At 37.5% G+C, this 13,314-nt stretch overlaps 1 pseudogene; it reads left to right on the top strand.

Annotated features, from left to right (window-relative positions):
• The window catches only part of LOC109838610, a 35,790-nt pseudogene extending 23,527 nt beyond the window's left edge, over positions 1–12,263 (top strand).

Here is a 13,314-nt window from a genome sequence, read left to right as displayed (position 1 = left end):
GTATGGCACCAGCTGAGATGAGGGAGCTTCAGACCCAGTTGGACGAGTTATTAGCTCAGGGTTTTATTCGCCGGAGTCATTCTCCGTGGGGCGCGCCGGTCCTCTTCGTAAGAAGAAGGATGGTAGTATGAGATTATGCATAGATTATCGAGAGTTGAACAAGGTCACTATCCGAAATAGGTACCTACTACCTAGGATTGATGACTTGTTTGACCAGTTGCAGGGTGCGCAGTATTTCTCGAAGATTGATCTTCGTTCTGGCTATCATCAGCTGCGGGTTCGGGATATGGATATTCCCAAGACCGCTTTTCTTACTCGATATGGTTCTTTCGAGTTCTTGGTCATGCCATTTGGGTTGACCAATGCACCCGCGGTATTCATGGACTTGATGAACCGGGTGTTCCGTCTCTTCTTAGATCGGTTTGTGATCGTTTTCATCGATGATATTCCCATTTACTCGAGGTCGGAGGCGGATCATGAGGAACATCTACGGATAGCATTGATGACTCTTCAGGAGCATCAGCTGTATGCAAAGTTTAGCAAGTGCGAGTTTTGGCTTTCAGAAGTCAGATTTCTTGGCCATGTCATTAGTCGAGAGGGTATAGCAGTGGATCCGGCTAAGGTCACGGTAGTTCTTGATTGGGAGCCACCGAAGACGGTGACAGAGATTCGCAGCTTTTTGGGCTTAGCTGGATATTATAGGAAGTTCATTCAGGACTTCTCGAAGATTTCGGCACCTATTACACACCTTACGAAGAAGGGTGTATAGTTCATATGGAGCATGGAGTGCCAGAAGGCCTTTGATATTTTGAAGACTAAGTTGACTACAGCGCCGGTTTTGACTATTCCGAGCAGTGACAGGACATTTGTTGTGTATACAGATGCATCATTGGCAGGCTTAGGAGGCGTATTGATGCAGACTCAGAGGGTAGTAGCTTATATCTCACGGCAGTTGAGGGTGCATGAGCAGAACTATCCCACTCATGATTTGGAGTTGGCAGCAGTGGTATTTGCACTGAAGTCTTGGAGGCACTACCTGTATGGGGTACAGTTTGAGTTATTCACAGACCATCAGAGTCTGAAGTACCTCTTTTCCCAGAAGGAACTCAACCAGAGACAGAGGAGATGGATTGAGTTTATTAAGGACTACGAGTTCGCGATCCAGTATCATTCGGGTAAGGCGAACGTCGTAGCAGATGCTTTAAGCAGGAAGCGTCGACATCAGATTTCAGCTTTGAGGTGTTCACTACATCGGGATCTTATCACCCTTAGCCAGTTTGATTTTAGACCCGAGATTGGAGGAACCAGAGCATTTTTGGGAGCTGTGACAGTGCAGCCATCTTGGAGTGACAAAGTTGTCAGAGCTCAGTTGGGAGACTCTTGGATTCAAATCCGAAAGGAGGAGATTTCCAAAGAGCCTAAGACTGATTGGACCATCAGAGTTGATGGAGGTCTACGGATGAAGGGTAGATTGGTTATGCCAGCCAGCGCAGAGCTGAAGAGGGAGTTATTTGATGAGGCACACCGTACTCGGTACACAGTGCATCCAGGAACCACCAAGATGTACAAGGATTTGAAGAGACATTTCTGGTGGAGCGGTATGCGTAGAGAGATTGCAGACTATGTGGCTAGATGTTTTACTTGTCAGCAGGTGAAGGCAGAGCATCAGAGACCGGCAGGAACACTTCAGCCTTTACTCATTCCAGAGTGGAAGTGGGCAGACATTTCCATGGATTTTATTGTGGGGTTGCCGAAGTCGAAGAGGGGAAATGATTCTGTTTGGGTCATAGTGGACCGATTGACGAAGTCAGCACACTTCATTCCGGTGAGGACCACTTATACAGCCGAGGCTTATGCGAGGATCTTCATTCGTGAGATAGTTCGACTTCACGGGGTTCCGGACACGATCGTATCGGATCGGGGATCGGTTTTCACTTTACACTTTTGGAGGAGTTTCCAGGACTCATTTGGCAGCAGGCTATCGTATAGCAGTGTTTTCCACCCCCAGACGGATGGTCAGACAGAGAGGATGAATCAGGTGTTGGAGGACATGCTGCAGGCATGTGTCATTGACTTCCAAGGCAGCTGGGAGGATCATATTCCACTGGTAGAGTTTGCTTATAACAATAGTTATCAAGCGACGATCGGGATGGCCCCGTATGAGGCATTGTACGGGAGACCTTGTAGGTCACCGATATGTTGGGCCGAGCCGGAGGACAGCTTGATGCTTGGACCGGAGCTGGTGAGACAGACTACCGAGAAGGTAGCATTGATCAGGGAGCGGATTCTAGCCGCTCAGAGCCGACAGAAGAGTTATGCAGATAAGAGACGAAGACCCTTGGAGTTTCAGGTGGGAGACTCAGTCATGCTGAAGGTATCGCCTATGAAGGGCGTACAGCGATTTGGGCGACGGGAAAAGCTTGCGCCGAGATATATTGGACCATTTCAGATTTTAGAGCGCATTGGAGCTGTGTCATACAGACTAGATCTTCCAAGATCGATGTCTAGTATACACAATGTGTTTCATGTTTCTATGCTGAAGAAACACTTGCATGATGAGGAGCAGCAGCGAGTGTTGGATGCACTAGAGGTTGAGCTTCAGGAGGATTTGACTACTATTGAGATTCCGGTTTGTATACTTGCCAGGGAGGACAAGAGCACTCCTGATGCAAAGAAGGAGCATGAGAAGTGGGAGCGTTCAAATTGCATGAGTCTTATGATCATTCACCTTAATGGATTACTAAGGCTAAAGATTTCCTTGCCGAAATTGAGAAGCGTTTTGCGAAAAACGATAAGGTAGAAACAAGCACGCTTTTAGCTCGCTTGATTTCAATGAAGTATAAGGGCAAAGGAAATATCAGGGAGTATATTATGGAAATGTCTCATATTGCTTCAAAACTTAAGGCACTTAAACTCGATCTTTGTGACGAGTTATTAGTGCATCTGGTTTTGTTGTCTCTTCCTGCACAGTTTAACCAATTTAAGGTCAGTTATAACTGTCAAAAGGAGAAATGGACTCTAAATGAGCTCATTTCATACTGTGTGCAAGAAGAAGACAGGTTGATCGTTAAGTGTAAATATCTCTATATGTTATCTAGTAGTTCATATTTCGAGATTTATATAATTTCCGAATTTCGAGGACGAAATTCTTTTAAGGGGGGAAGAATGTAAAACCCCAAAATTTTATAATGAAATTGTGTGAATAAACAGTAATAAATCTTTCTTTTGTAAAAAATAACCATATATATATATGATGTACATATTTATCAGGGTTTGGGAACCCAACATGTGTTTATAAGTGAGAGAAATCGAGTGATATATGGCCAGCATGTGAAATGCCTAACAGAAGGCATTTTTGTGCTGAGCGGTCGACCGACGCGGTCGACCGTGGCGGTCGACCGGTGCGGTCGACCGATCAGCGATCAGAGATGTTTCAGGTTTGGGTTCTTACGGATTTTTGTTTTGGCCTTAGAGGGTTTCGGGTCGGGTTTGTAAGGGGGTTTATAAGCTATTTTGCCCGAGAGAGCCTCTCTCAGACCTGAGATCCAAAACCCTAGCCCCCTTTCTCTCCCCTCTCAAAACCTTAGCTGGATCTGGTGATTTTTGGGAAGTTGAAGGAGTTGCAGTGGGAGTTTGCAGATCAGATCGAAGGAGGACCACATTCAGGGCATTTGTCAGCACCTAAGGCGAGTATCATCTCGCCCAATCCCTCACCCTTGTTTTCTATAGTTTTCTCTTGGATTTTTATGAGTTTTATTGAGCCAAAATCGTATTTTTTGAATAGCAAATAGATCTTTATGGCTCATGATATGAGACTCAGATTTTTTCTTTATTTTAAAAGCTCACCAATGAATTTTATTATGGAGGTTTAGACCTGAATACGTTTTAAAAGGAGAAAAACCCTGTTTTATTGATTAACTGTACATAGATCATGTTTAACCATGTTTTGGGATCTTGATAATGATTTCTAAATGTGTAAACTTGCTTTATTTATCTGTTTCATGGAAAATTTTATGTGCAATATTACTGATTTAACTCAAGAGAGAAAATTTACAGGTTTAGCAGCTGACAGAAACCCAAAATAGGGTTTTTGTCCGCTTGGCGGTCGACTGGTGCGGTCGACCGCCAAGCTCGTTTTAGGGCCGCGGTCGACCGCACGACCTCGTCGGTCGACCGCAGCGTTCTGTCGGTCGACCGCAAGGTCGCACTGGTCGACCGCGAGGTCGCACTGGTCGACCGACAGCTGCGTACCAGTGTGCGGTCGACCGCCGATGTATCTGCTGTATATACCTTGTTTGGTGTATTTTGAACATTTCACTCATGTTTGAGAGTTTGACTGGACTATCTGACATTGGTATTTAGTCTTACTACGTAACCAGGCATGATAGATGACCTGAGGGTACCAATTGTGGATATATACACTGATTTGATTGTGAATTGATATAGGTAGAATTCACTATGTATCTCAGCGATATTTTCACCATTTCTCAGTCCTTGTGTTGGACAAGCATTACCTTTTAGTCCTCGTGTTGGACACCCTTCCCACTTATGTTAGACCCTAGAGGGGGGGTGATTAGGGTCTTATGCTAATCTAATCCGATTTAATGCCAATTAAAATTAATAACAAGTTATCCTAGCAAGTATAAAATACAACAAGATATGTAAGCTAGGATAAGTAATATGAACAAGGGATATATCCTAGCAATGAGGTATATTATGAGTTATATGCAAGGATATGAAACTAAGGGTGATATAAACATAAACATGAGGAAAGTAGTGGAATGTTAGAAGATGATCCAATCAACTTCTCTCAGGCCATGAAAAGTTCTAACTCTCAACAGTGGATTGATGCCATGAATGAAGAGTATAAGTCTATGCAAGACAATAAGGTTTGGGAACTTGTCCCATTGCCAGAAGGTGCAAAACCAATTGGTTGTAAATGGATTTTTAAAACCAAGCGGGATGCAAACGGTAATGTGGAGAGGTATAAGGCGCGTCTTGTGGCTAAAGGCTATACTCAAAAGGAAGGCATTGATTATACAGAGACTTTCTCTCCGGTTTCATCGAAAGACTCTTTCAGAATAATCATGGCACTTGTTGCTCATTATGATCTTGAGTTACATCAGATGGATGTTAAGACTGCATTTCTCAATGGAGACATTGATGAGATGATTTATATGGTGCAACCAGAAAACTTTGTGTCAGGAGACCCAAAGAATATGGTTTGCAAATTAAGGAAATCCATCTATGGACTCAAGCAAGCTCCTCGTCAATGGTATCATAAGTTTCAACAAATAGTTATCTCGTTCGGTTTTGAGATGAACATTGTTGATGACTGTGTATATCACAAGTTCAGTGGGAGTAAGTATATTTTTCTGGTTCTGTATGTGGATGACATCTTGCTTGCCACTAATGATATAGGCATGTTGCACGAAACCAAGAGATTTCTATCAAAGAATTTTGAGATGAAAGATCTTGGGGACGCCTCTTTTATATTAGGGATCCAGATACATCGAGATCGCTCTCGGGGTATTCTTGGATTATCACAAAAGAGCTATATCGATAAGGTACTTAAAAGGTTTGGCATGCAAGATTGCAGACCAGGTGACACCCCTGTTGCTAAAGGAGACAAGTTTAGTCTCAATCAGTGCCCTAAAGGTAACCTTGAAATTCAGGAAATGCAGAAGATTCCTTATGCTTCGGCTGTAGGAAGTCTAATGTATGCTCAGGTATGTACGCGTCCGGATATTGCGTACATTGTTGGGATGTTAGGCAGATACTTAAGCAACCCTGGTATGGATCATTGGATAGCAGTCAAAAGGGTTATGAGGTATCTTCAGAAAACAAAAGATTACATGCTCACATACAGAAAATCAGAGAAATTAGAGGTCATTGGGTATTCGGACTCTGATTTTGCTGGATGCCAAGATAGCAGGAAGTCTACATCAGGCTACATTTATATGTTAGCAGGAGGAGCTATATCATGGAAAAGTGTCAAACAAACACTAGTAGCTTCCTCCACTATGGCAGCAGAATTTGTAGCTTGCTATGAGGCATCCAATCAGGGAATATGGCTGCGAAATTTTGTCACGGGACTGCGCATTTTGGAAAATGTTGAAAGACCACTAAGGCTATATTGTGACAATAAATCTGCAGTAATGTATTCCAATAACAACAGGAGCTCAACTAAGTCAAAACATATTGACATTAAGTTCCTGGTTGTGAAAGAAAGGGTACAGAGTGGACAGATATCCATAGAGCACATTGGGACAAACTCCATGTTAGCTGATCCTCTTACTAAGGGATTGCCACCTAAGGTCTTTCATGAGCATACTGCTCATATGGGTGTGGTATTATTTGAGGATATTATGTTTTAGTGGGAGTTTGTATTTGTGGTGCTTTATGTTTGTTTGTATTGTCTGATCAGAATAAAGTTTTCAGTTAAGACACTCTGTTACATTATGTTTGGTTTTGACCTCACTAAGGAGGACCAGTTGAAAATAGACATGTACTGATCACATTGCATGTAATTTTTATGCTGCACATCCATGATTGATCTATGTCGTTTGATTGTATTGGTATATGTGACCATTGATGGGTCGAGTCACGATAAATGTGACGAATGCCGCTTTGATCCTATATTGATATAGTCAATGGACGAGATTGTTCGGAAATACCTTTTCAGTGATAGCAATTTTGAGCTCATAAGGTTATACATAATTTAAGGAATCATATGGTGCCCAAGTGGGAGATTGTTGGATTTAATCTAATAAATCTATTTGTGGACACATATGATTAATCATTGTGTATTGCTATCTTTCAGGATAACCCACTAAAGTGATCAATTAAGTTGGGTTAATTTGGTATTTAAATAAGTCATGGGGTTATATGTGCAGATACCAGGTTGTAATTGTGATTTATTGAGGGGCTAAATTACAAAAGTACAACATCTATAAATAAGGGGTTATGGTCCCTAACCTAGGGTTACATTCTCTAATTCTCTACACCCCCATCTAGCTAGAGAAATTCGGTTTTAGAGAGAACCCTAAGGTTAGAAGATCCAAAACCCAAATCAAGATTTCATCCATGGATTCAGGTATAAGCTTCCGCTCTTTTTGATTATTTGTTAATCTCTTTGAATTAATCATGGCTATATGGTTTTAGATCTCAAGTTTTATGATGTAGATCTAACAGATAGTTGAATTGTCAGGATATAAATATAATCTAAAGCCAATTTAAATTTTAATTTCATTTCGATCGGCATGAAACCGAGCTTGACCTGAGGAAGTATAGTGTTATGAATACTATTATAAAAGGAAGATGAATAATAAAGCCAACAAACCAAGATGATTGATTTAAAGTGAGCTAAAATGACAGAAAATAGTTAATGAAAAAAAATCATAAACTAAAGATTAATTCTAACTCTAGTACACTTTTATATGATAAAAGCATCCACATATGCATATGAAAACACTAAAAATAGTTTATGAAAATCCCTTCTAAAGATTCCTAATTTTACTAAAAAAAATAAAACTATTCTATAACAATTCACAAAGCATTATCTTTTTTTGCTTCTATTTTATTTTTTATCGAGTCGAGATCCATCCTTCTTTATCTTTATCTTTTTCCTGTGCAATTCTAGAGTAGTGTCTTCATCGTCTATAGCGATTGTGATATGAGACTGAAACATGTTATCTTTCCTTGGGCTCATTCATCTTTTGTCTTCTCGTCTAAATTCACAAAAAAGTTGAATATTTTTTTTATGTTCAACACAAACTTCTGATAATACAAACTTTGATTTTTTTCTATTTTAATAAGAATAAATGTTAATTTCATATATATAAATTTTTTTGTGCTTTTAATTTATTACTTAAATAAGGTTAGGAGCTACCTCTTTTTCTCTGCAATGAATTTTTCTGTTGTGCATCCAATAAGAATTTCTATTGTATCATAATGTTATTTTTGCTTTGTCTGTGTCATTTTCTATGAGGATCTGAACTAAGTACATTATATTTTTCATTGTCAATTTTCTTTAGATTATAATATTAATATTTAATTTTAATATATTTATTTCATGAAGAAGGGATATTACCTAACCTTGGTACTACATCATCGACGATTTTACAATATATATCATCTGGAAACTTATTATTAACATCTTTATCCACTTTCTTGTTATAACCTTTGCAAACATAGAACCACTGCTCAACTCTATTATAAATGGTAGTTATCATTGCCTTAAAGGTGCGATAGTGTGTCTGCATATTGGTAAATTATTCTTAGGTTTAATTATATGAATTTTAGAGTAGGTTTTCTAAGATCATACATCTTTCAAATGTTATAATGTTTGTATATATTAGTAATTTGAATCTCTGCTGCATTTATAAAGAGCCTTAATGGAGATGATTTTGTCTTGATAGCTTACTCTAAAAGAGTGTTGCATATTGGCTTTAAAATGTAATAGTTTTTTTTACGGTGTTATATGGATATTTGCTTGGTTTATTTACTATTCTGTTTTTTCTTCAGTAAGTTGTATCTTTAGATTGATATATATTATTGACGCAATCTACGATGACATGCACATCTCCTCTATAAATTTGAGATAGATATAAGGTGAATTTTATATTTAGTGGCATTTAATAAGAATTTTAGTAATGAAATATACTACCTTTATATTTAGAGATCTTGAATTCTAATAGTGCTATTACATAATTATCTTTGATTCTGTCTTTAAGAATTGATCATTCGTTAGTGGTCATACTCCTAAATAAAGTCACACACAGGGTAGTGATACTATATAAGAAAAAGAAAGATAGAGATTTTATATTTTTTGCTACGTGAAGTCATGACATAGTAATTTTACTTTTATCTTTCATGAAAAATGTTTCTTTAATTGGAACAAAGTTCTTCAATATATTCTTCTGGGGGTATTCAGTCGGTGTTTCTTTGATAAATATAACTTATGTTAGTGTTAATTGAAGTGATTCATGGATGTTTCGAATTATATTTGAAATGAAAACCGCTTGGTTCTTTTGAATATCTCTAAATTTTCTAATAATTCTTCATACATAAATCTTTATACTTTTTTACCATATAAAGAGCAAAACTTGTGTCAACTTAAGTGGATAGCAAAAAACTGTTCACCAAACTTTTTAGCCATTGATGTTGCCCAAGGATCCATGAAAGATATGAAGAGGTTTTTCTATATATATAAATGAGTGGTTAAAAAGTTTGGTGGACATCCACTTAAGTTGACATAAGATCAACTCCCCTATAAATATTATTACCATTAGAGATCAATATTTATAAATTATAATCAATTGATGTTAAGCTATTATATTATAGTCTTTTATTAGTTTTTTACGATTTAGTCTTCTATTAATTAATGATACTTATGTATTTTTGCTGCTCTTAACATATTGATAAAATTATATGTAGTTACTTTAATTTATACAATAATATTAATTTTTTAATTTATCATATATTTTTTAAGTTTTTATTCTTTAACTGGATATTTTTAATTTGTTATTATTATTATTATTTTACCAGTATCAACTTTACTATTTTCAGATTCTGAAAAGGGATAGTAAATCTTAAATTATAAATTATATTTATATATCTTAATGAAAGAATATCACACAATTATTCTTTCCTTTGAATTTTTAGCTTTTTATTTTGTGTAATTTTAAACTTTGAGAGTATTTTGTCTAATTTTAAAACTTTTTGCTTTTTGTTTGTAATGCTTTATGTAATAAACTGATACTACAGAGCTGTTTCATATATTTTATTAATCTTATTTAAATTGTTGAGCTATATATATTTCAAGGGGTATTAGGATAGGATATAAGTATGATTAGGATAGATTATAATTTAAATTAAATATTTAAAATAGTACAAAGTAATTTTGACTATAGAAAGCTTTTCCCGAACTCGTGCTTTTAAAGGGATTATGATTTCTATTTTTCTTAAATTTTTTATAATTTTGAGAATAACCTTTGTCTCTTTAATTTGTTTGGTGGATTTTGTAAATATCCTATCCACATTATGTATATTTGTAGGTCTACGTTGTTCCCGGGTTCGAAGTTTAGGGTAGACATTATTTGTGTCATTAATTTTATTTGGTTTTTGCATATACGCCCTTCATTTTGTAGACATATGTAAATTTAACATTTAATAATTTTATTTAGATTTACATTTCAATTTAAACTGTATCCTTATCTTCATACTATGTATATCCAAAGAGAATTCATCAATTTATCAACTTACTCTTACTTAATGGAATAATATTTGAATTTTAATGGTGTTTTTGTGTACCGAAAGATTTTCCCGTGCTTTTAAAGGGAGTATATGATTACGTTATTCCTTTGGTGAAGCATATAGGAAAATTCTGATGTAACAGCGTGTAACTAAATGTATCTTATTACGTTATTCCTTTGGTGAAGCATATAGGAAAATTCTGATGTAACAGCGTGTAACTAAATGTATCTTTTACCAGATAAAATCCTCCTTTTCAGTAATTATGCATGTGGAATGATTTCATTGTAGTCTGTTGTTGGATGTGTCTTCTCTCCAACTGGTTACTAGTGAGGCTCATTTCAGGTGAATTGATGAGTTAAGCGGATGCAGGTGTGGGACTTTTATTCCCTAATCAAGTAGGATAATAAAACATTGGTTTTAAAATGAAGTTATGACCCCAGACTCTAATAGCTATTAGCTGATATATAGGCCTTTTTTTTTCTGGTGTGAATTCAAGTCCCTACCTTATGGTCCTGTTTATTCTCCAGCATTTCATAATCAGAATGTGAAATTAAATACCAACCCATATTGTTATTCCTGCAGGGATCTAATTGAGCATCTCTATTCCTAAGTACATGGTTGCATTTAGACCTTAAAATTGTGAAAATGCAAATGCTGCACAAAGAGCAAAAAAAACTGCCAAATTAAAAGGCAGTAGGAGTAGGTTTAAGTCCCACTTTTGTAAGGGCATAAACGAAATGACGTTTAGGGCCCGTTTGGTTGATGTTTTGGGCAGAAAGCCTGCCAAAAGTGCTCTTTTGGCAGGCTTTCTACCCAACACCCGAGGCCAAAAATATCAACCAAACGGGCCCTTATTTTTGGGCCAAAATGAGTTTGAAACCAATTTGCGGTTCTATTTTGGTAAATGGTCTCCTGATTTGGGCCTTTCGTGAGCTGTAAACTAAAAATCACAAAGTTAAGCAGTAACAAGGAATATTTGAAGTAGGAAATTTATCTACTGTTGTTTCAGTAAAGCATTTCGAATAAGTAGGACTAAAACTATTATTACATATTTAAACCAAATGATTGCTCCTGTACAGCTGGGCTATGCAAATGATGGTGTACAATCACAAACTTTTTTCATAAAGCAAGGTTCAGAGACATACGGTCTGTGACAAATTGAAGTATAGATAACGAATAAGTCCAGTAGTTCTTAAATAATACAGGGATCGTTGAGGACTTCGTGAACCAAAATTTTGAATAATTTCCTAATGAATTCGCTTAGTAAGCCACGTCCTTCTAGATTTCGCAGAAGTTCTAGTATCTTAGGTACCTGGAAATATTATTAGAAGAAAGAAAGAAAAAAAGCAACGACTCCCTAGTCCTTACTAATGGAAGAATGGTATCAAACTTTATTGATAACATTTTGCTAGTATTTGTTTCGCTTTATCATAGTTATGACTCAGGAGTGTTAATATGTTTGCCTAGGGTAAATACATTAGTTGTAAATTATTTGTTAAACATCATCAAAACAAGAAGGCCAACAACTTAGTCCTCGTGTTGGACATGCATTACTATTTAATCCTCGTGCTGGATTTGCATTACCATCTGGTCCATGCGTTGGACAACGGTCACATCCGGTCCATGTGTTGGACAACGGTCACATCCGGTCCATGCGTTAGTATTTGTTTCGCTTTATCATAGTTATGACTCAGGAGTGTTAATATTCATAACATTTTAATCTGACTTAATCGATTGCTTTGAAATTGCTGAAGGGAGGAGGCAGGATCTAAGAGAGAGGGACAAAGCCCAAGAATTATATTTGCATGTCAAGGCCGAGGTAGAGAACTGCATTTCTTATCTGAAGGAGAAGCGAGAGAAAGACCCATACAGGAATATAATACCAAGACATGCTTATCAGGTCACTCACGGTTTCGATGCAGAAATTCCCACATTTGATGAGCTTTAAGAGCCTCTTTACTCTGGTGATATCCTTATTGTACTTTGCTCGGCGTCGATTTCAGAGTTGCTCATTTAGTTGCATATATGACTGTTATATTTATTCATCATTGATGTATGTCATTTTGTTGAACACTGACCTCGTCGGCGACCGAGCTCGCCTGTGAAGAACTCGCCTGATGGTTTCGACCTCGCCTGTTGGGTGTGGACCTCGCCTGTTGATGTCGCCCAAGATCTCGCCTGCACGAGAGAGATGGTGACCTCGCCTGTAGCGTGAGCGGGATTTGGGAGCTCGCGTGCTGAGATCGAGCTCGCCTGTGTGTTGTTGGATCCAGCTGGATCCCATAACTGCTCTAGGGTTTCCCTATTAAAGGGAAAACCTGTTCACGAAGCTGATGAGCTTCATTTTCGCGTTTTTAACAGAGGCGATTTTTACCTCTGTGGCGGCGGCTTTTATCTCCAGCGGAAATTCTCAGTTGATCTGAGAATCAATTTTTCGATCTAGAGAAATTGAGCAAAGTCCTATAGCATTTACTACATTGATGAGTTGGTGTTGTGAGATATCTCAAGTTTGAGATATTTTCTTTTACAAGCTTTGTAATTTCTTGTGGTTGAATAAGAAATTATTTGTGTGGCTCCCGTGGACGTAGGTAATTTTGCCGAACCACGTAAATCTGTTGTCTCGTCTACTTTACTTACTGTTTTATCCGTGTAGTCGTTTATTGCTTGTATTAGTTGGTTTGAGTTTGTCTTAAACTCAAGCTCGAGTTGTTTTCTCTCGGGATTAATTTAGCTTCCGTAGGGGTGTGGGCGTCTCGCCCACCCAACAATTGGTATCAGAGTCCTTATTCAGATTGGTGGTGGTAGAACTTCTGATTTGAGGTGGTGTTTGGTTATTGTGTGGTGCACACAAGATATTTGTTGAAATTTTTCTGGGAGAAACGATTTTACTAAACAAGCGGAGAATGACGTCTACTAGTAAAATAGTTAATGTTGGAAAGTATGAGATCGAGAAATTCAATGGGAAGAATGATTTTTCTTATTGGAGGATGCAGATAAAAAATTCATTGATTTCGCAGAAATTGCACAAGGCTTTAGTGGGAAGAGAAAAGAAGCACA

Source organism: Asparagus officinalis, chromosome 4 (assembly GCF_001876935.1).
Source record: "Asparagus officinalis chromosome 4, Aspof.V1, whole genome shotgun sequence".
Taxonomy (NCBI): domain Eukaryota; kingdom Viridiplantae; phylum Streptophyta; class Magnoliopsida; order Asparagales; family Asparagaceae; genus Asparagus; species Asparagus officinalis.
The sequence above is the reverse complement of the archived record's forward strand: the minus strand, read 5'-3'. Positions and strand labels throughout refer to the sequence as shown.